At 47.4% G+C, this 22,043-nt stretch overlaps 1 pseudogene; it reads left to right on the plus strand.

Annotated features, from left to right (window-relative positions):
- The first annotated feature begins 201 nt into the window (after positions 1–201).
- Positions 202–19,458, plus strand: LOC102514238 (annotated as a pseudogene).
- Positions 19,459–22,043: the final 2,585 nt, after the last annotated feature.

A 22,043-nucleotide genomic window follows, 5' to 3' on the forward strand; every position in this document is an offset into this window, starting at 1 on the left:
CACGGGCTGGGTCTTTGAAAATGAAACACATTCTCACGATACAATCCTTGGTATGGATGGACCCAGATGAGCTGAATGTTTATGTGTACACAGAAACCTGCACCGGGACATTTAGGGCAGCTTTATGCATACCTGCCAGAAGTTGGAAGCAACCAAGAAGTCCTTCAGGAGGTGAATGGGCACATAAACTGGGCTACACCCATGCAACAGAACGTTCTTCAGCACCAAAAAGAAATGCAGGACACACAGAGCCACGGGGAGACAGGTGGGGCACCTTGGATGCATAGCACTCTGAGAGAAGCCAGTCTGGAAAAATGGCATAACTTAGGGTACCAGCTACACATGGCATTTGGGAAAAGGCAAACCACAGAAAGGACGGAAGGACCAGTGCAACGCCAGGGGCTTGCTGTGGGATGGAGGGATGGTGCGTGATAAACAGGTCGTGCACAGAGGATTTTTAAGGCAGCGAAACTATGCGATGTGACACATTCGGGGTGAGGTACATTTGTCAGAACCCACAGAATGTGCATCACCAGGAGAAAACCTGACATAAGGCCTGGACTCTGGTGCCATGATGTGTTCATGCAGATTAATCAGTCATGACCAATACACAGAATGCTGTTGGGGAGCAGTAGGCTCTGAGCACCTGTGTGTGTGTCAGCGGATGGTGGGGTGGGGTGGGGAGCAGCAAGAACAGAGCAGGAGGGGTATGGGACCTCTCTGTACTCCACCCAATTTTGCTGTGAACTCAAAACTGCTTTATAAAATAATGAAGCCTATTTAAACAAAGACACCAGCATTCCAGTGGTATCCGATGGCTGCTCCTCTTCAGGTCCTCAGTTTGTCTCGGCCACCTGAGAGTGGAACTTTAGCAGACATTGTCCTGTCAGCTTGCACCCTTGCGAATTTTATCTGACATCTCTTTATTTCACTACACTCTTCTTTTTTTGATACTATTTTTTCTTCTTTTTTTTTAAAAAAATTGATGCATAATTAATGGAAAATATTATATTAGTCTTCTGATATACAACATAGTGATTCAGCATTTCTATACATGACAAAATGATCTCCAAGGTGAGTCTAGTTACCATTGGCCGCCATACAATGTTATTATGGACCCTATTATGGGACCTATTCCCTATGATGAACATCACAACCCCATGACATTTGTTTTATAACTGGAAGTTTGTACCTTTCAATCTTTCTCATCTATGGTACCCATGCCCCCTGCCCCGGCCACCAGCAGTGTGTTCCTGGGATCAGTGTGTCCACGTCTGTTTTGCTGTGTTCATTCATTTGTTTTGTTTTGTAGATTCTACATAAAAGTGACATCACAGGACATTTCTCTTTCTCTGTCTGACATATCTCACTTAGCATAATACCATCTAGGTCTGCTCATGTCACAAGATTTCATTCTCTTTTATGGCTGAGTCATAGTACATTCTGTGTGTGTGTGTGTGTGTGTGTGTGTGTGTGTGTGTATGAAACCTTATTTATCCATTCATCAATCAATGAACACTTTGGTGTCTTCTGTATCGTTGTCAGTAAAGCTGCCATGAACAATTTTTTGTTTCCTTCAGAATGATACCCCCAGGTGTAATCCCTGCCTCACATGGCAGCTCTGTTTTTAATTTTCTGAGGCACATTCGTGCTGTTTTCCACAGTGGCTGCGCCCATGAATGTTCCCAACAGAAGTGCACGAGGGTTCCTTTCTCTCCACATCCTCGCCTTGTTTGTTGTCCTTTGAATGATAGCCATTCTTTCAGGTGTGAGGGGATAATATCATTGCTGTTTTGGTTTGCATTCCCCTGACGATAGGTGATGTGGACTGTTTCACATGTTTGTGGCTACTCTGTGTATATTCTGTGGAAAAAATGCTTGGCCTTCTGCCAACGATTAAATTGGGGTTTTGTTTTGGGTGGTTGAGTTGTGTGAGTTCTTGGTCTGTTTTGGATATGAACCCCTTGTTAGATGTATTGTTTACAAATATTTTCTCATGTCCATTAGGCTGCCTTTTAGTTATGTGAATGGTTTTCTTTGCTGTTGAGAAGCTTTTTCAGTTGGATGGAGTCCCATTGGCCTCTTTAGTTTTTGTTTCCCTTGCTTGAGGAGACAGATCCAAAAAACATATCATTAAGACCAGTGTGAAAGCGTGTGCTGCCTACACTTTCTTCTAGGAGTTCTCTGGCTTCAGGTCTTACATTGAAGAATTTAATTTATTTTCAGGCTGTTTTTGTAGACTGTGCAAGGAAGGATGCCAATCTGACTCCTGGGCAGGTAGCTGTGCGGGTTTCCCCACACCACTTAGGGAAGAGGTTGTCTCTTCCCCTTTGTATATTCTCACCTCCTTTCTCATAGTGGCATTGACCACACAGGCGTGGGCTTATTTCTGGGTTCTTAATTCTGTCCCATGGACTTACCTGTGTCCCTTTTGTGCCAATACCATACTGTCTTGGTGAATATAGGCTTGCACTACAGTTTGATATCTCGGAGCATGATATGTCCAGATCTGTGCTTCTTTCTTAGTTGTGCTAATTATTTAGGCTCCTTTGTGTTTCCATACACATTTTAGATTATTGTCTGGCTCTTTGAAAAATTCCGTTGGTATTTTGATAGGAATGACATCAAATCTCCAGATTGGTTTAGGGTGTGGAATCCCTTTAGCAGTATGACTCCACAAGCACAGTGTATGTTTCCATTGTTTCTGTTGTCTTAAATTTCTTTCATCAGTGTGTTCAAGTTTTCTGAGTACAGTTATTTCACCTCCTGGGTTCGACGACATATTCCTAGTTATTTTATTTTTGTTAAGGTCTTTGGCAGTGGGTTGTTTACTTTGTATCTGATTCTGATAGTTCGCTGTGAGTGCATAGAAATGCAATCCAGGGGGAGGAGCAGGAGGAAGGGAGGCTGCACTGGCCGGAAAGGTCGGCAGAGCGCACCCCTGCGCCCCTGGCCCCACCAGGACCAAGTCCCGCACTGACGACCTGGCAGGGGCAGTGCACCGGGCAATGCGCGGGATGCAGCGGGCCGGCCGCCTGAGGCCCCCAATGGCCCGCCCTACTGGTCCCCGCCATGCTGCTGGGCGCTGCTTTGGACCCCGGCCTCGGCCTCAGCCTCTGGCTCTGCTGCCCCGCGGCCTGCCCGCGGCCACCACATCAGAAAGACAACACTCAGAGCCTGCTCAAGAATCTGGAGTCTCACGCACAGACCCGGTTGGAAACCAGCTCCCTATTCCGGAGGAGGAAGAGAGAAGAGCCCACGTCCAGGGACAGGAGGCTCTGGACGGATGTGAGCCATCTTTCAATGGCAATATCACAGCGTTTGCACTGAAGGCAAAAGTCGTCCATCTATCCCATCAGAAGTCCCAGCCTCTGGCCGACAGTTCCTCCAACCCACCTCTCCAGGAACACTTAAAAGCCGGTGGTCTTGCCGAACCAGCCGGTGGTGGTGTCCCCTTCCAGCAGCCTGGGGAGCCTGAGCCAGGCGGAGAAGGAAGACTGCAGCTCCTCGTCCAGCATCCACTCAGCTGCCAGCACGACCAGCTCCTCGGCCGCACCTTCCTCTGGGCGAGCAGCTTCCCTGAGGCAGTGACCTGCGAGAGTGTGTACCTTCGCTTGCGCATCTCCAACCTTCACTTGAGAGATGTGCTGCATCTGGACGCCGCGCTCAGGCAGGAGAAGCACCTGACGCTTATGCAGAATTTTTAAATGTGCCTCTTTGATCTTCTGCCTATAAAGAAGTCTGATGATGAATTACACCAGAGGATTCTTTCAAAACAAGAAAATAATTTGGAGGAATTGGAGAAGAGACTTCAGGTCAGACTCTGAAACACGGAGACGTTGGGTGCTGGTGACTGAATACATTGCCCTGGCAGACGTAGAAAAGAAAGAGCACGAATATTCTGAGCAGCTAATAGATAACATGGAAGCTTTCTGGAAACAGATGGAAAACATCCAGCACTTTGATGTGGACCAGTTGAAGTGTTCCACATCAAAGCCCGCCAGCTCCTGACGACTCCCACAGAAAGAATGATGGCAGCCAGAGGGCTTCCTCGTGATTCCCAGGACTTGCAGGCTCTGGACACCCTGGAGAGAACAGTGGGGTGGGCGCACATGGCAAAACCACTGAGTTCCTGAAGCTGCAAATCCAGGAGGAGACCATGTGCTGACTGGCCGCATCTCCCGCGGCCTGGAGCTGCTGACCCTCGAGGGCAGCTCTCCGGGTGGCACAAGGAGGAGCTGCTGGCCCAGCAGCACAAGCCCTTTGGGGAGGAGGCCGAGCACGTCCGCCAAGGCTTAGTCCAGCGAGGTGAAGACCTGGTCCAGGCCTCCCTGGTTCACCAGGCCGAGAGGGCGGAAAAGCTCACGCTGGCTCAGGAGGAGGAACCGAGGCGCATCCTGGCCAGGGGGCCGAGGACCGCTGACCCTGAGGAGTTCCTCCAGGCTTTTTACGAAGTCCTGGAGAAGCAGAGGCTGCAGCAGAGTGACCCAGAAGAGGAGAACATCAGAGCAACAGAGCCGTGGCCATGCTCAGCCAGGTTCGTGACCTCCAGGCGGGACTGGCAGAGAAACCCAGGATCTGGGCATGCATGAGAACCTCACGTCCTCCTGGGCCGGGGACCCCAAGACCCTGGCACTCTTTGGGTGACCTAGACAGAAGCCAGGGAGGTTGGTCCAGGTCATATCTGAGACCTCTTCCACTTCTGAGATGCTCGGGACCCTCACCTCCAAATGTCCCTCCCTAGAGGCAAAGGTCTTTGGAAGTCAGTTGACCCATGATGGAAATAGGCCGTCTTTTGTGGGCATCGTGAGTGTAGAGCTGTGATGAGGAAGGAGGGTTGGGCTTGAAACAGAGGCCTGGGTTCAAGTGCCAGTGTCACCTCTTTCTCTTTGGGCAACCTCATGCAGCTCCGGAATGAGGGCTGGTTCTGAGAGAACAGGAGAGAGCAGCTGAGCCACTAGGGCTCCCAGGACATGTTGATGAGCAGGACAGACAGATCCCCAGCCTCAGGCAGCACCCAGAGCTGTTGGGAAGGCAGAAGTGGGGACCCAGTCAGGAAGGAAGGTGACAGGTGCCGCAGTGGTGACCAGGAGAAGGTCCAGCTGCACCCAGAGTGCCTGCACTCTGGCTCTCCTCCCTCTTTGCTTGTGGCCTCACTAGTTCTCAGTTTTCCCATCTGTGAAATGGGGCCAGTGATACCCTTCTTCTCAGTGGTGGTGTGAGCATGGAATATGTGTGAAGTCCTTGGATAGCAGCTGACACCCGGGACAATGTGCCCAATCTGAGCTGGCTCCCTTTATAACATCCCTGCTGACAGGTGCAGAGAGGAGGGGCAAGAGATGGCCGGGGGAGGGGCAGGTCAAGGACAGCCCTCCGCAGGAAGTGATGCCTGAGATGGGCTTTGAAGCAGGAGGCAGGCACCAAATGGACAGGAGTCAGGGGGCAGCCCTGGCAGACCTTGCGGAAGGGCAGGGAGTGCAGACCCTGTTTGATGGCAGCTGTGCTGGGCTCAGTGGCATCTGTGAATTTGCTGAGGCTACAGTGTCAAAGCCCCCTGGGTTGTACACACAGACATTGATTTCCTCTCTGTTCTGGAGTCTAGAAGTCCAAGATCAAGGTGTCATCAGCATTGGGTTCTAGTGCTCTTCCTGGTTTGCAGACGGCCGCCTTCTCCCTGCGTCCTCACAAGGCAGGGAGAGAGAACTCTGGTGCCTTCTCTTACAGGGACACCGGTCCTATCAGATTAGGACTTCACCTCGTGCCCTCATTTACCCTCAAGTGTCTCCTTAAAGACCCTATCTCCAAGTACAGTCCCACTGCGGGTTAGAGCTTTAGCATATGCATTTTGGAGGGACATGAGTCCATCTGCAACAGTGTACCCCCAAATTTCACATCCATCTGGAACCTCAGCATGTGAACTTATTTGGAAATGGGGGGCTTTGCAGGTGTAATTAGTTGAGAGAAATCATTTTGGATGTGCATGGGCCCAAATCTAATGACTGATGTCCTTATGAGAAGGTCACTGAAGTCACAGACACAGAGATGGGGCCATCTGAAGACAGAGGCCAAAACTGGGGCGATGCGGCCACAAGCCAAGGAATGCCTGGGGTCACTAGAAGCTGGAAGAGGCAAGGCAGGATCCCTCCAACCTCCAGAGCCCCCAGAGGGAGCTGACACCTTGGCCTCTGACTTCTGGCCTCCTTAAATGCGAGCGGGCCGATTTCTGCTGTTGTGGGGCTGTTACGGCAGCCACAGGAAGCTGACAGGGGAGCCAGTCCTTGTTCAGGGCCAGCCGGTGTTTTAAGTGCTCTCTGAGTCTTTGATCATTTCATCCTCATGAGCATCCTGTGAGGCAGAAAGTACATTTTCTTTCCTTCACAGACGAGGAGCCAGAAAAGGTTTTCTTGAGAAATGGGCAGGGTGGGACTCAGCTTGTCAAAGCCCCAGGCCTCAGGCAGGAAATGATCATCCTCCCTGGAGGAGTCAGGACTCAAATTCCTGGGCTGAGAGTGAGGATTCAGAGTTCCAGTCCCCGCCTGGGTGCTAACATGCTGTGTGACCTTGAGTTGGTTACATAACCTCTCTGGGCGGGCCCAACCCTCCTGCTCAGGTCCTCCAGGCAGCAAGCAGTGAGCTGGGATTTAAAGTAAGTCTTTCTAACGTCATCGCTGGCATCCTCACCTCGAGCGCGGGCTGTGAGGACAGCAGTGAAGACAAGCTCTGGAGCCAGATGGCCCAGGTTCCTGTCCCAGCCAAGCCAGCTGTGGAACTGGGAGCAGTTCTCCAACTTGTGCCTCAGTTTCCTCCATCTTAATAACATCGTGATGCACAGCAGAGTTTGAGGACCGCTGCCTTGAAGGGGCCAGGGTGAGAACCCAATGAGCTAATACTCATGGGCAGAGACTGGTGATGCCCAGGGCCCCATTGCCCACCTGAGCTCTCGTCCAGCAGGGGACAGTGTCCCGCAGGCTGACGCTGCCTCCTTTGAGCTGTGATAAGAATCTAAGGTCTTGGTCAACTAAACCCCACTTTCTTCCTCTGTCAAGCAAGGATAAAACACCCAGTTATTGTTACAAGGAGGCAACGTATGTAGAAATGCCTGGCCAGTCTCAGTGCGTGGCCTTGACTACATCCTTTTCAATAAAGTTTTGTTGGTGATGCAGATGTGACCGCAGCCTCGTCCCCCCAGCAGTGTCCTTAGGGTGTTAAGCATTTGGCTTTACTGTGGGTGGTCCAGCTGCCGGGCCCATAAAGTTTGGACCAAGGAAGTAAATACACCCTGGTGTGAGGGGCGATCCCTGCTGGACTCCGTCCCGGAGGAAGCACTCGGAAATGCCCCACTCTAGGAGGGGTCAGGGGCAAGTTGAGGGAGGACTGGCAGTTCCGTGCATCTGTGTGGGTGCTTTTTAAAAAAAATGGTAGTATTATTGGCAGATAATGAAATCTTGCTTTAATTTGCATTTTTTGATTACTGATGAGATTGAACATTTTAAACATTGTGTTCATGAGCCAGTGCTTTTTTTTTGTGTTCATGCTCCTAGGCTTGTGTCTCTGTTGTGTGTCTATGTGGGTATGTGTGTTTTTCCTTTACTTGTAGAAACATCTACCTGTGAGAGATAAGCTTTTGTCATCGCAAATTTTTTTTTGGTTGTGTTTGACATGTGATTTTACAATTTTTGGTATGGAAAGGTTTCAGATTTTTATGTATTTAAGTGTACCAATCTTCTCCTTGGTAATTTTGTTTTAACTGAGGTTGTGTGGAGACCATGCTCACTGACAGAAATAATTAACTTTGAAAAAATAAAGAAAAAAAAGAAATAGCCCAAGACCTGTGCCAGCTTCTCCCAGAGTTTAAAAAAAAGAAAGAGAGAGAGAGAGGGAGGAAGGAAGGAAGGAAGGAAGGAAGGAAGGAAGGGAAAGAAAAGAAATGCAATCCATTTCTGTCAAGTAATTTTGTATCCTGCAACCAAAATAAATTTTCTGAAGAGATCTATTTGCTCTTGGGTGGTCTTCAGAATTTTCTACATAGAATTATATCATGTCATCTACAAACAGTGACAGTGTTACTTTTCCCTCTTCCATAGGATTCCTTATTTAAAAAAAAAAATCTATTTACTATGGCTAGGACTTCCTAAACCATACTGAATCAAGTTGGCAAGAGGGGTCAGGGTTAGTTAGGTTTGTGTATAACTGGTCCTCTCCCCTTTCTCTTTCTACATCTGTCTGAGGTGCCCAGGATGGACAGGACTTAGTCGAGGCTCACACATGACTCAGGGAGCTGAGCTGGACTATTTTTCTGCCTCCCTTCCCCCCAAGTCCCAAGCATATTTTTGCCTACTATCTTTGTATCTTCTTTGGCCAGGTGTTCATTCAAATCTTTCCCTATTTTTAATGGGGCTGTTTGTGTTAGAGCTCTTTGTATATTTTGAGACAAATCCTTTATTAGCTGTGTGTTTGCAACTTTGCAACTATTTTTCTCCCAGTTTGTGACTTGTGTTTTTATTTTCTGAATAAGGTATTTCACAGAGTAGAAATAATCTTTTTTTAAAAGTCCATGGTAGTCCTTGTTTTTCTGTCTGGATTGCCTTTTTGTGTTGTGTGCTAAAGCTCAAAGCTCATGATCTGCATGACCAAACCCAAGCTCATGTCGATTTTCTTCTGTTTTCTTCTATAGTTTTGAAAAGTTTTGCATTTAAAATTTGTCTATGAATACTTTTGAGTGAATTTACTGTAAGCTCTAAAGTTTGGGTCTGCCTTCATTTCATGCCTTATGGTTTCCATAACTATTTTGGAAAAGTTGTGGGACATTTGGCTCCATTCCAGTTTGAATTTCCACAGTTGAGTGGGTTCAGCGGGTCGGTGAACCAGTGGTGGATGGTGTCTCCACTGAGCTTGGCCTCCATTTCCCACACTGACCACAGGAGGCGCCAAGCCTGTGCCTCTGACCCACAGCACATGCGCATCTGGCCACAGACTCGGCTCTGTGGGCGACTGAGAGCAAATTGTGTCTCAGGCACCAGCTGGGCTTAGTGTTGGGACTCAGTGGGTCAGCGTCTATGCAGCAGAAGCTCAGTCTCCCCAGGACCCGCCAGGGCTGTGGCTTCAGGACCACACAGGGCTGCATCCACACTGACAGGAGCTGGGTTTCCTGATGACCCAGGTGCTTCCAGGAGGAAAAGGTGAGGAAAAGTGGGGAGAAGGACCCTGTGTTTGGCTGATGGCTGGAAGGGGCCTTTAGGGGACCCGGGAAGGGCTTGGTGTGGAAAACCAGGTTTTACTCAGTTTTGTGTGCACTGTAGACAGCATGTGGGGTCCAGCTTTCCTGTGACTGCTTCCTGTGGGAACTGTCCTCTCCCCTTTGTGAGTTCTTGGTCCCTTTGTCATAAATTAGCTGACCTTGTCCCCGTGGGTTTATTTCCAGTCTCTCTGTTCTGTTCCTCTGGTCCTGGCGCCTGTTTCTGTGCCAATTCCGTGCTGTTTTGGTGACGAGCTTTGTAGTTAGTGTGGAGTCAGGGAGGGAGATGCCCCAGCCTGTTCCCCTCTCTCAGGGCCGCTCTGGCTACTCCGGGTTCTTGGTGAGCAGCTCCGTTTCCCTGAAGAAGGCCACTGGGATTGTGGCAGGGGTGCATTCACTGTGTGCGTGGCTCTGGGTAGAAGGGACATTTTAACAGTATTAATTCTTCCATCCATGAGCATGGACTATCTTACTCTTTATTTGTGTCTTTTTCAATTTCTTCATTAATGTCTCAAAGTTTTCAGTGTGCAGAGCTTTCACGTCCTTTGTTCAATTTATTCCTAGGTATTTTAGTGTTTTTTTTTTTATGCAGTTGTAAATAGGCTTGTTTTCTTTCTTTTCTGATGGTTCATCATTAGTGTTTAGAAATACAACTGTTTCCTTTCTATGAATTTTTTTAACTTTACTGAATTCACTTATTATTTCTCATAGATTTTTGGTGGAATGATGTGGGAAATTGGAAATTAAAAATCCTACTATTTCTACCACATCCAGACCATCCACAACACAGATGACTGTGGCTCCTAATGTGATCTTCCCACACCGCCTCTAAAGTATGTGTGCAATGGGTGAACCGGATCTCTATGTTGAAGTTCAATGTTTTCCCTTCTTCTCTGGCATGGTACTGACAGTGTTTTGAAAAGTAATTTACTTTCAAGTGATTTCAAACATGCAGACAACTTTGCCTGCATAAAGACAGTCATGTATCTTGATTAAATATATCCCTAAATATTAATGTTGACATTATTCAAAATGGAATTGTTTTCATAAATTCATTTTCAGACTATCTATTGCTAGTGTGTACATATAAGACAGACTTTTCATGAATTGATATTTTATTCTATAACTTTGCTGAATTAGTTGACTAGCTCAAATAATTTTTTCTTGATTTGAGGAAATGTTTTCTATAAGATGATGTGATCAGTGTTCTGTGAATAGCCAGAGTGTTAATTTTTCCATTCACGTGTGGATGCCTTATTCCTTTCCTCAAGACTCTGGGTAGGACTTCGAGCACACTGCTGGCAGTGGTGAGGGCTGGCCTCCTGGCCTTGTTCCTGATCTCAGGAGCACAGCTCTCAGTCTTCACCACTGCGCACGAGGACTGCTGTGGCTTGTAGACTGCTCTTTTCCACATTGAACCAATTTCCTTCTTTTCTTGCTTTCTTGAGTATTTATATCATGAAATAACACTGGATTTTGATGGTAGCTTTTTCTGCGATAACTGATAGGATCGTGTGTTTTGGCTCCACGCCTTTATTATGGTTTGATACATTGCTTAGTTTTAACACGTTGAACAGCCTGGAATATCTGGTGCGGGGGTGCTGGCTTATGGCGTCATCTCTTTAATGTTCTGTTGGTTTCATGTCTCTCTTGTGGGGGATCCTTCCATCCCTGTTTATAAGGGGTGCTGGTGCAGTTCTTTCTGTTACGTTTTGTGTGCGTTTATTAGATTCGGCTGGTATTAGTGGTGTGGGGGACTAGCATCAGGGCAGCCACTGACGTGGGGGTTGTGACAGAGGTATGTTTTGTGGTTTTGGTTACAGTTTAGGTTGTATGCTTATGACTTATTTATGTGTGTGGTTAATGAATACATTTCATGGTTAATGATTATGGTTTTGGTTATGGATATGGTTTTGTTTATTGGCTAAGGTTTATGGTTTTGGCCTCAGGCTGTCAGGGCCCTGAGTTAGAGTACGAGTGTTAGGGTTGGATTAGGGTTAGGGTTCAGGCAGGATATGAGATGAGTTGGGGCAAGGTGCAGGTTTAGGGCACAGGTTAGGGCTAAGGTTAGGTCAGGGCTTAGGGTCAGGGTCACAGGTTAGGGTCAGGGTCGAGGTTGAGCCTGGCCATTGTTTTTCTGCCCCTCCAGTCCTGGGCTCTGATAGACAATGATGAAATGTCTGCTCTGGTCATTCATTGTTTGAAATTGAACTCAGCCTCAGTCAAAGGTCATTAAGGCCTCAGAGATCACTCAGGGTTTCCCTCTGCCTTCCCATCTGGGAAGGGTGATGGTGGCACCTCTCTTCCTGGGCATCCCCAAGTCCAGCACAGCACTGACATGTAGGACACACAGCAGGCATGTTTTGATTTGCACAGGACTTGGTGCATCAAGCTGCCCGTCCCCAGGTGCTGCCTTCTTGAGGGCTGGGGGGCCCTCCTGGGACAGGATGAATCCTTTTCCCATCTGCTTGGGTGTGGGGACACTCAGGTCTCAGACCAGCCCTTGGCCTCTGGCCATCCAGGCAAACATCCATGGTCCTCCAGCTCAGGTCAGCCCTGGCCCCTCAAGCCCCTGTGGCCAGTTACTGAGCTGATTGCTCTGTTGAGTAACTGACCAGCTACCTGGGCAGCTTAGACCACCCCTTGGGATGTTTCAGTTCTCAACATCCATGTTGTTGAGACTAAATCCTCCACCCTCACAGCCTTTTAGCCTTCCAGGAGAAGTGATAACCCTCCAGTTGTTGCATGTAGCCCTGGTCATGACAAGTACATACAGATGGTGGCCCTGTAGTCCTTAGATCTCCTGGTTGTAACAAAGATTTACAGTCATATTCATTGAGAATCAAAGATATGGAAGCATTTGGGTTTCCCAAGAGGCAGTTTGACGTTGAGACCATATGGATGGGGAGCTATGTGCACCCTTGGCCCATACCCTGTGGTCTCTGGAGAGCCACCAACTGTGGTATCGTGTGTGGCATAGAATAATCCTTGAGACTCCCACTGCTTCACTGAGCAAGAGTTTCCTTACCACCCTAGCATTTGGTCTCTGATCTTTGTAAAGTAGGGAGAAGAGCCTGGAAAATGAGCAAATGTGTTCTCAGGTGGGTGACTAATGTGGCCAGAGGGAAGTCATGATGCCTGGGCTCCCGCCTCCCTGGGACAGGAGTGAGGTCCATGTGCCCTCCAAAGGCGCAGAGGCTGCAGGTTATTCCTGGCCAGCCCCTGAGCTGCGAGGGCCTGCTGCCCAAGGCAGGAGCCCTGAGTTTACTCCCCCAGCATGCTGCTTTTTCAGCCGGTGGAAGATATTCTCGCCATCCTGGGAGGACAGCAAGGGCACTGGATGGGCAGCTGCAGCCCTTGCCCCTAAGTGAAATTGCTCCTTCCTTAGGCGTCAGACCTACAGCTGTGCAGTGGGCTGTCAGTGACGTGGAATCTGCTGCTTTCCCCAAGCCGGCATCTGTCCTCAGCACCTCAGCTGCTGGGATTACATCTCACCTCCTTCTGGTCCACACACTGGCACTGTTGATCTCATAGTCCACCCACTTCAAAGATGAGTGTATGACCCTCGTCTAGCCATCCCCATGTTCCATCCTCATGGTGGTCTGATGGGTTCAAGGATGAGATGTGACCCAAGCCAAGCCAAAGGCATGTAAAAATATGAATTTTCATGGAACTCAAGGGAAGAAGCAAACTTTTCTGGTAAAGGGAAGATAAATATGTTTCCGGCTGGGGTTGCTGGGGGCCCAGATGCAGTGACAGAGACTGTATCTGTGAATGGAGCCACCGAAGGGTGCTTAGGAGGACAAATGGACCAGGTCACACTGTGAGAGTGTGACCCCTGTCCCTCCAGGCCCAAGTATTACTTTATTTCTATCTATAAGTACTTCTTGCAAGTATTATTCAAGTTCTGTCACTAAAAATGTACTAATTTATTTTACATCAGTCACTGTGTCCAGCCCCTTGCAATGAAAAGTCCTACCTGACCAATCAGAATCAATCATTGCTGAGATCCACGCACCCCCACAAGGAGTCCTCGTCCAGTGGGGCTTGGGGGAAGGGGGTGAAGACAGCAGGGAGGGGGCAGGTCTTAGGGCGCTGTCAGACATCTCTGTTCCTTTTCATGTTGGGGGGATACCCCAGAACAATGGGAGGACAACCAGCAGGGATAGAGGCTCCTGAGTGGCTAATTGGTCTGTTTGTATTTTCCTTATTTTAGGTTCATTTTGTTAATGAGTTTTTATTACAAAATCACCCATTTCCTCTACATTTCCAATTTGATACAATGGGTTTCTTTTTTTGGCTTTCAATTTTCCTCTCTTTTAGCTTCCTGTAGAATTATCACAATGCATGAACAAGTATTGATATGTTGTTATTAACTGAAGTCCCTGTTTTATTCTGGTTCCCATGGTTCCTCCTGGGTTTGTTCCGGATCCCATCCCGTGCACGCATGACATGCAGTCATCATCTTTGTTTGGGCTCTTCTGGGCTCTGATGGTTTCTCGACTCTCCTTGTGTCTGTGACCTTGACACAGTTGAGGACTAGCCAGGTATTTTGTAGACTGTCCAGCACTGGAATTTACTTGGTATTTTTCTTGTGATTAGACTGGGTTTATGGATGTTGAGGGAGCAGATCACAGAGGCCAAATGCGTTCTGATCTCTTTGTGTCAAGGGAACAGCTCTCAGGGGAACTTATCACTGTTAATGTTAACTTTGGTCACGTGGCTGAGGGCATGCTGTCAGTTTTCCCTGTTGTGAAGTTAACTTTTTCCCTATGTTCACTCTGTGTGTCTTATTTAGGGGAAAGTCAGTATGTGGAGCCCACACTTCAGGGGAGGGGAGTTAGCCCATCTACTTGGCATACACTGGCTGTCTGCTGTGCTTCGAATGCTTCTACATGGGACACTTTTATTCAACCCAACTCCTAAAAAGTCTTTGCAATCATTTATCTCACTAGTGTGGACACCTATGCTTTTGGTTATAAGTCAGCGGTTCAGTATGTGATTGCTTAATTCATTCTTGCTCTGGATACTGAGAGATTTCTCCGTTGTCTCATTTGACACAGTTCCATCTTATGGGTTTTTCTTCTTTTTCAGTTCTGTTACATAGAATTACTACTGTTCGACTTCACATACACATTATATTGCATGTCAATACATATATACGACATACTGCACATTTTTTAGTGTGCATATATATATACCAATTATTATTTCTAAGAACAGATTAGAGCTTTAGCTTTTTTAAACTTACATAGTTATCAAAGGAATAAAGCCAAGTGCAGAATAAGAATTAACAGAATGCGGTAATCCAATCATCAAGGACAGTCAAAGGTTCTTACACAGTGTATTCAAGAAATCAGTCATCTTAGTTACAAATAATAAGTCATTCATTTCTGCCTTTATTATTGTTGTTGTTATTTTTTATATTCCTCATATAAATGATGTCATGTGGCATTTTTCTTTCTCTTTCTGGCCCACTTCACTCAGAATGACAATCTTCAGGTCCACCCATGCTGCTGCAAATGGCATTGTTTGACTCTTTTTTATGGCTGAGTAGTGTTCCATTGTCTATATGTACCACATCTTCTTTATCCAGTCATCTGTTGATGGCACCTTATGGGTTTTCATTTCTTGGTGCTTCTTTACCTTCTGATACTGGCTCATCGATTTACTAGCAGTCATTTAGTAGCAGCCATTTCTTCAAAGGCCCCTGTTTCCTTTTATTAGAGGATGGTATTATAAACTTACATTTGGAAGCTAAATGAACTCAGCTGACCTTGTGAGGGAATAGATGCATGTGTTCCAATCTATGCATGTACACCTAATTATATATGTTTCTATGTGGAACTGTCTTTAATCATGTTAGGCTAAAGATGAGTTTATATACATGTCACCAACCTGATCCATTATTACCTGGACATTGTAACCTTCTCGCTCTTTGCTTACCTGTAACTTCCTGCTTCCATCATCTGTCATTTATCGAATCCACTGCTTTCTCCCTTCTAGGTTGTAGGCATAGTGATTTCAGCATTCTTAGCCCTACCCCCAGGGTAAGAACTTTATAAAATAGAGTCCACTGTTTAAGTACAAGTACATTTTGCCTTCAGTCTACAGATTCCATTTATATCCAAAGTTATTGAGGTCAGGACATTTTGTCCCACCACCAGAAGTGAGTTTTTTCCATGTATTTCTAAATCAGTTTTCTTTTAGTTCTGTAATGAATGCATCCTGTGGTACTCTCACATTGCAAATAACTAAATTTGAATATATTATGACTTATTTGTTGGGCTGTAAAAACCTATGGGTTTAGACTAATGCATAGTGGCAGGCATCCATCACTAAAGTATCATATGGAATATTTCAAACCCACCTGTTTACCATCTTTCTTTCACCTGTTCCAGAATGTCATATAAATGGAGTCATGCAGTGTGTAGCCTCCTCAGACTGGGTTCTTCACTTAGTAATACGTATGTAAGATTCATCCTTGTTTTGTGCATGAGTTGATGCTCAATTTCTTTATATTTCTGAAGACAATTCCATTGCATGTGTAAGGAAGGAAAATATTTTCCTTTGTTCTTCATTGAGATCCCACTGTAATGAAAGGGAGCTAAACCAGAGAGAAATGATCAGAAGTTTAATGACATGTGTACCTCCTGTATGCATGGGAGCTAGCCAGGAAGACTGAGTGACTCCATGAAATGGCTCAGCTCATTGCCTACAATACTATTTTCATCTAGAAATAAAAAGAAGGAAGGGTATGGTTGTCGTGTAGATTTAAGTCTTAGCTTTCTCCACGGGTAAGAGTGTCTTGATATTTAGCCATCCTTCCACCCCTGGTATGGAGAGGGTAACAATCTTTCAAAAGGAGATTTTCCCTATAAATGTAAATTTCCTTTGCAAAAGGGCAACTTTGACATGGTTTTCAGACATTCTCTTGTATCTTCTTTAAAAAAAAAAAAGGCATCAGCTAAGAATAGCCCTTATGCCAACAGGCAAATTTTGGCACATTCTGCTCCCCTTGAAATGGACATGCCCCAGTGTGTTTATGCCTGTGCCGCTGAAGACATCCTGATTTCTTTGAGTTTGTAGCCATTATGAAAAGGAGTGTTATGCTTAATTACATTTTTGATTTTGTTTGGACAAAAATAGTTCTTCAAAGCAGTTGTCTCAGTACTGGAGGCACAGTGTTTGATCCTCAGATGAACCTTGTTTAGCTTTAGAAAAAATTTCCAACATGTCTTTCAAAAGTAGCTGCACATGCGTTTCATCAGCAGTGAAGGGAAGTTCCTGTTTTTCCTCATACTCCATGAATCAGCAGTCTTTTTTTTTTTTTTTTTTAGTTTAGTATCTCTAATAGGTGCAAAGTGCTTTCTCATCGCTGCTGTAATTTGTAATTCCCTGATGGTGTATGGTGTTGCCCATATTTTTGTCTGCTTATTTACTATCTGTATATCATCTTATTCAGGTGTCTGTTCTGAGCTTTACCCATTTTTAATGGGGTTTCTTCTACTCTTCTTGGTGTAATTTGAGTGCAGATCCTTTATCAGATATGTATTTTGCAAATATATTTCTTTCAGTTTGTGGCTTGTGTTTTGGTTTTCTGAATAAGATACTTCATAGAGTTTAAAGTTTTAAATTTTTAAAGTTCATGTGTGTATTTTGTGTATAGACTTTTGGAATTTTGTGTCAAACTTCATAACCAAACCCAAGGTTATGTAAATTTTCTATATTTTTATCTACAATTTTTGTATTTTTGCATTTTAAATTTGCCTAATGGACAATTTCAAGTGAAGTTTGGTGTATGTTGTAGTTTGCGTCTAGATATTTGATTGCACATGATTTCCAATAAATTATTCTATAACTGTTTTTGGAGAAGTCAGGGGACATTTGGCTCCATTTCAATTTGAATTTTCAAGTTTATTGAATTCTGCAGGCTTGCCAGCTGGGAGCACAGCCTCCACTGAACTGAGCGGTTGTGGCCTGCAGTTCCCACCTGGCCAGCAGTTGGCACCATGACCACTTCTCTGACCCTCAAGGTGCATCTGTGTCTCACTGATGGAGGTGGCTCCTCATGCGGCTGATGGAGGCTGGGTCCCTTCAGGATCCACCATGGTTTCAGCTTCAGAACAATGCTTGACCGAGTTCATGCAGGCAGGAACCAGATGTCTTCAAGAATCACCAGGGGGCACCACCGCAGGAGTAAAAGGTGAGGGGAAAGTGGGGAGAAGCTTCTTGTGTGTGGTGACAGCAAGGGGGTTCCATTTTCAGAGGACCCAGCAGAGGAAGGGCTTGATGTGGAAAATTATGGATTTCAGTTTTGTGTGTGGTGTTGACAATGTCCAGTATTCTTACCTGGTGTGTGGTGTCCAGTTTTCTCAGCACCTTTTGGCTTGTATTGCTGGTTTTTTATGAGGGTTAGGTAATTAGGTTTCTTCATTTATTTCCGCTTGGAGGAGGTACCGGGGATTGAACCCGGGACCTCTTGTGTGCTGAGCATGCGCTCTACCACTTGAGCTAGACCCCTCCCCCAGCACCTTTTTATTTAGGGGACTGTCCACTCTTCATGTTGTGTTCTTGGCTCCTTTGTCGTGGATTAACTGACAACATAAAAATGGGTTTGCTTGTGTGCTCCCTGTCTGTTCCTCTGACCCACCCGCCTGTTTCTGTGCTGGTGCCATGCTGTTCTGGTGACTGTAGCTCTGCAACGTAGTGTGAAGTCAGGGAGGGCGCTCTCTCCGGCTACGTCTTGTTTCTCAGGATTGCTGAGGCTGTTCCAGGCTCTTTGTTCCTCCACTCAAGTGATAGGACTGTTTGTTCTCTTTTCCTGAAAAATGCCCTTTGAATATTGGAGGGATTGCATTGAATGTCTACACTGCTTCTGTTACTGAATTAAGTCGTATGGACCGCCCCCCCCCCAGCAAATTTTAGCAAGCCACCAGGAGGGTGGCCTTGGGTCTTCCATTCCATCTGCTGACTCAGCCAGGCTTTGCTCGCTGCCCTAGGGTCGACAAAAGCCAGCTGAATAACTAAGCAGTTTTCCCCAGTCCTTAGCCTATGGGCCAGCAAGGGTCACTGAACTCAGTCTGAGGTGAAAAAGCAGCCAAGGGTGAGGTGGCAGGCTCCCCAGATAAAGACCCCTCCCCGGCATTTCTATGGCAAGGACTGTAGGTTGGGGTGGTGTCCGGGGGTCTGTGACTCAGGGGGCACAGATCCCACTTCACCCAGTAAAGCCGAGGTTGCTTGTAGGGGTTGGCTGGTTAAGGGACAGGATCTTGTACGTCTGGTTGGAGCCAGACCTCTGTGTAGAGGACTGGACAGGGTGACTAGCTGTCTAAATTGAACCAGTCCCCTAGTGGTGGGTGAGACTGGACAGTTGACCATCTGGTTGGACCAGTTCCCTGCAAAGGGGACTGGACTGGACAGGAAGCCCTCCAGAGGCCATCACACAATAGGGGCATCTCTTTGTTCCCTGTGTGTGTCAAGAGTACTAGTCAGTTCTTGATATAAGTGAAGCTTCCATCTCTGTCCTGTGTAGGCTTGTTTGTCCCGCTGCCCTTGGAAAGCCTTGCCCTAACACTTAAAGGCAATGGGGTGCTCACCACTTGAAGACTCCTGTGATAGGAAAAGTCGGTCATGGACTAGGGCAGATGAGCACTGGGCCCCCTGCCAACTGGAAACACATGTCTGTGTGAGGCACACTGTAAAGTGCTCACAGCCCCAACCCCTGCAGCATCCCCATCTGTAGGGTGCAGTCAGAGATCCAAGGGCACATCTCTTGTGTTGGTCTGCCTTACCCAAACTTGCCTTCCCAGGCCAGGGCAGGTCTGTCAGATAGGTCTCCCTGACTACCCTCCACCACAGGTCCCTAGGGATCCCTCCTCTGAGACATGAACCCCTTAAAAATCTTGTTTTTGCCAGATTTCAGGAAGGTCTCTTTGCCTGGCCAGGGCCCTTATGTCATCCAAAGTCCTTGGGCCCTTGTAGCTGAGAATATGGAGAACTGGGCGCATGCCAAGCAGGCCGTCGGCCTCCCTGCCCAGTTACCCGTAATGGAGCAGGGACAAGCCCTTTGACTGCCAGAGAGGTTCTCTGGGCAATTTATCTGACTAGAGGATCCTTATTCCCTATGCCCCCCTCACCCTACCTGCAGGGACTGCTCTCGGAAAGCACCCACCTACGTCGAGTACCTCCTGCAGCCCCAGAGCAGGTCTGGGGATGTCTAGTCACTGACTTAAGAGGGGGTCTTATGACTAAGCCCCTCTTAGACAGCATTGCTCCTCCAAGCCTCCGTGAAGATCGGTTCACGTTTCAGTTGGAGCGCCCAGACAACGTGGCGTGGGCCAGGTCTCGTGGGGTCTGCATCTCCACCAACACTAGGACGAGGTCATTGAGGAGTTGGAAACAGACTAGAAATAAGAGCTCCTAGGTAGGGGTAACAGCAGGCAATCTGTCCTGCTGAAATCCCCACTAAGATGCATTCTCCATAACTGGAGATTCCTAAAGCACCACCCGACAACAAAGAGAGCTTATTTGCTTCTACAACACTGCATGGCCCCAATAGAAACTGGTGAATGGAGACAGCTGGCCAGCTAACAGCTGTCTAAGTTATAATGCCATTTTCAATTGGACCTCTACTGCCAGCATTTGAAAAAAAAAAAATGGGAGGAGACTCCTTCTATCCAGTTTTTCATGCTGCTTTCCCAAAACAAGAGCTTCTATAAGAAATGCAAGATTAGTTGAAATCTTGCCCTCCTGGTATTGGAATCTAAGCCTGAGGATCTTCATGGCTTCCTCCCTCCACCAAGGGTAGCTGCTCCCCCGTCTGACAGCCCACCTAAGACTCCTGAGTCATCTTCATCTACCCAGACCTCTCCTGAGGCCCCAGCACCCTCTTCTCCCTCGGATTCACCACCTCCCTACCTGGTGTCCCCTCCTCCTCCCAAAGGGTGGGCCCCCTCCCCAACTCTCCCACCTCCATCCCTCGGTATGCCTCCCATGGGGACTAGTCCAATGCACACTCATAGCAGCATTCAGCACCAGACCTCTGGAATCAATGAACTATTTTCCTTTCTGGAGGTCCCCAATGGAGAGGGAGACTGACCCCCATGAATGCACCCTTCTCATCCTCAGAGCCATACAACTGGAAGGATCCATCCACAGGTTTGAGGGAAGACCCCAAGGGAGTCCTTAATTCAGTCTGGGGAATATTCTACACTCACTTCCCCACTTGGCAGATGTCCAAACACTCCTGTACACCTTATCCTCCAGAGAATAAAGGGCATTGATTAGAACTAATGCAAGGAAGGAAGCTGATAAGACCAACCAGAACAACCTGGGGCATGCTGTACACCAGCCAGGGTCCAGATCGCTCCCCAGACAGACCCTGGGTGGAACCCTCGAGTAGAAGACAGTTGGCAGGACCTCATACATTTCAGGGACTTAATTCTTAAGGGCATTCAGTCAGCTGGGAAGTAACCCATAAACTGGAGTAGGATTCAGAGACCAAATGAAAATCCCTCAGCCTTCCTTGAGAGCCCCAGGGGGTGCCTCCAAGTGTACAGATGTGAACCCAGACTCAGTAGAAGGGCAGGCCATTCTTAAGTCCCATTTCATTTCCCAGAGTTCCTCAGACATCCGGGGGAAATTACAGAAGTGGGAGCTAAGGCCCCCCCATGCCCACATCCTGGCTGGTGGAGTCAGCATTTTGGGTGTTTGACCACCAGGATCTGGAGGTGGATACAAAGAAAGAGATGGGCAGGACAAACTGCCAGTGTTCTGTCTTTAGCTATTCAGGGTCACCGACTCCCAGGGATGATGGTGGCCCCCTCTCCCCCTGAAGGGGCCCTGCAACATTAATGAATCACCCTGGTTTTCAGAGACCACATCCACCAGGAAGAGAATGACTTAAAGCCTACCAGTGTGTACACTGCATGCAGCAGGACCGCTGGAAGTGAGGGTGCCTCAGTGTCTGGGAGGAAGCGAAGTGGACAGCTGTGTCCCAGCCCATCCTCACTGGTCACACACATGAAGAAGGAAGAGGACTGGACTGGCCCAAGGGCTCCACACAGTGCCCTGGAAATCACCCCTGGGGAGCCATGGCTGACCCTGACCGCAGGGGTAAGAAGGCTGACTTTATAGTTGACATGGGGGCCACCTACTCGCCCTTGAACACCTGACAACACAGAATGCCCAAAGGTAAGTGTAAGATGATGGGTGTGGAAGGGAAGCCACAGGAGCACAGTTTTTAGGGCCCCTTGAGTGCAACTTGGAAGGGACAATGTTATCTCACTCTTTCTTATATGTCCTGAATGCCCAGGTCCCCTAACAGGAAGAGATTTATTATGCAAATTGGGAGCTACAGCTTGTCTCAGAGACACAAACCTTATTATCAAAATCCAAGACTCCCTTCCATCCTGTAGCCCTAGTGCTCCCACCCTCTGTTCCCAAGAATGATGGTGTGATTATCCTTGAGGGGGCAGATCCCTCAGTGTGGCCCTGTGACCCCACTGTGGGCAGAGCCAGGAGGGCACCACCAGTCATAGCCAAGCTGTGACCCGACCACAACCACCCAAGTAACAAACAGAACCCCTTAAGAGGGCTCATTAGACCCTCCCAGTCGCCTCCAGCACCCCTATTCTCCTGGAAAGGAGCCAAGTGGGAAATAGCAGCCAGTTCAGGACCTCCAGGCCATAAATGAAGCTCCTGAGGGGGTTCACCCCATGGTGCTCAACACTTACCCCTTGCTTTCCACCCGAATTTCTGAGAGGATCTGATACTCAGGGTCAGATTTAAAACACACCTTCATCTG

The sequence above is a fragment of the Camelus ferus genome, chromosome 27 (genome assembly GCF_009834535.1).
Source record: "Camelus ferus isolate YT-003-E chromosome 27, BCGSAC_Cfer_1.0, whole genome shotgun sequence".
NCBI classification, from domain to species: Eukaryota; Metazoa; Chordata; class Mammalia; order Artiodactyla; family Camelidae; genus Camelus; species Camelus ferus.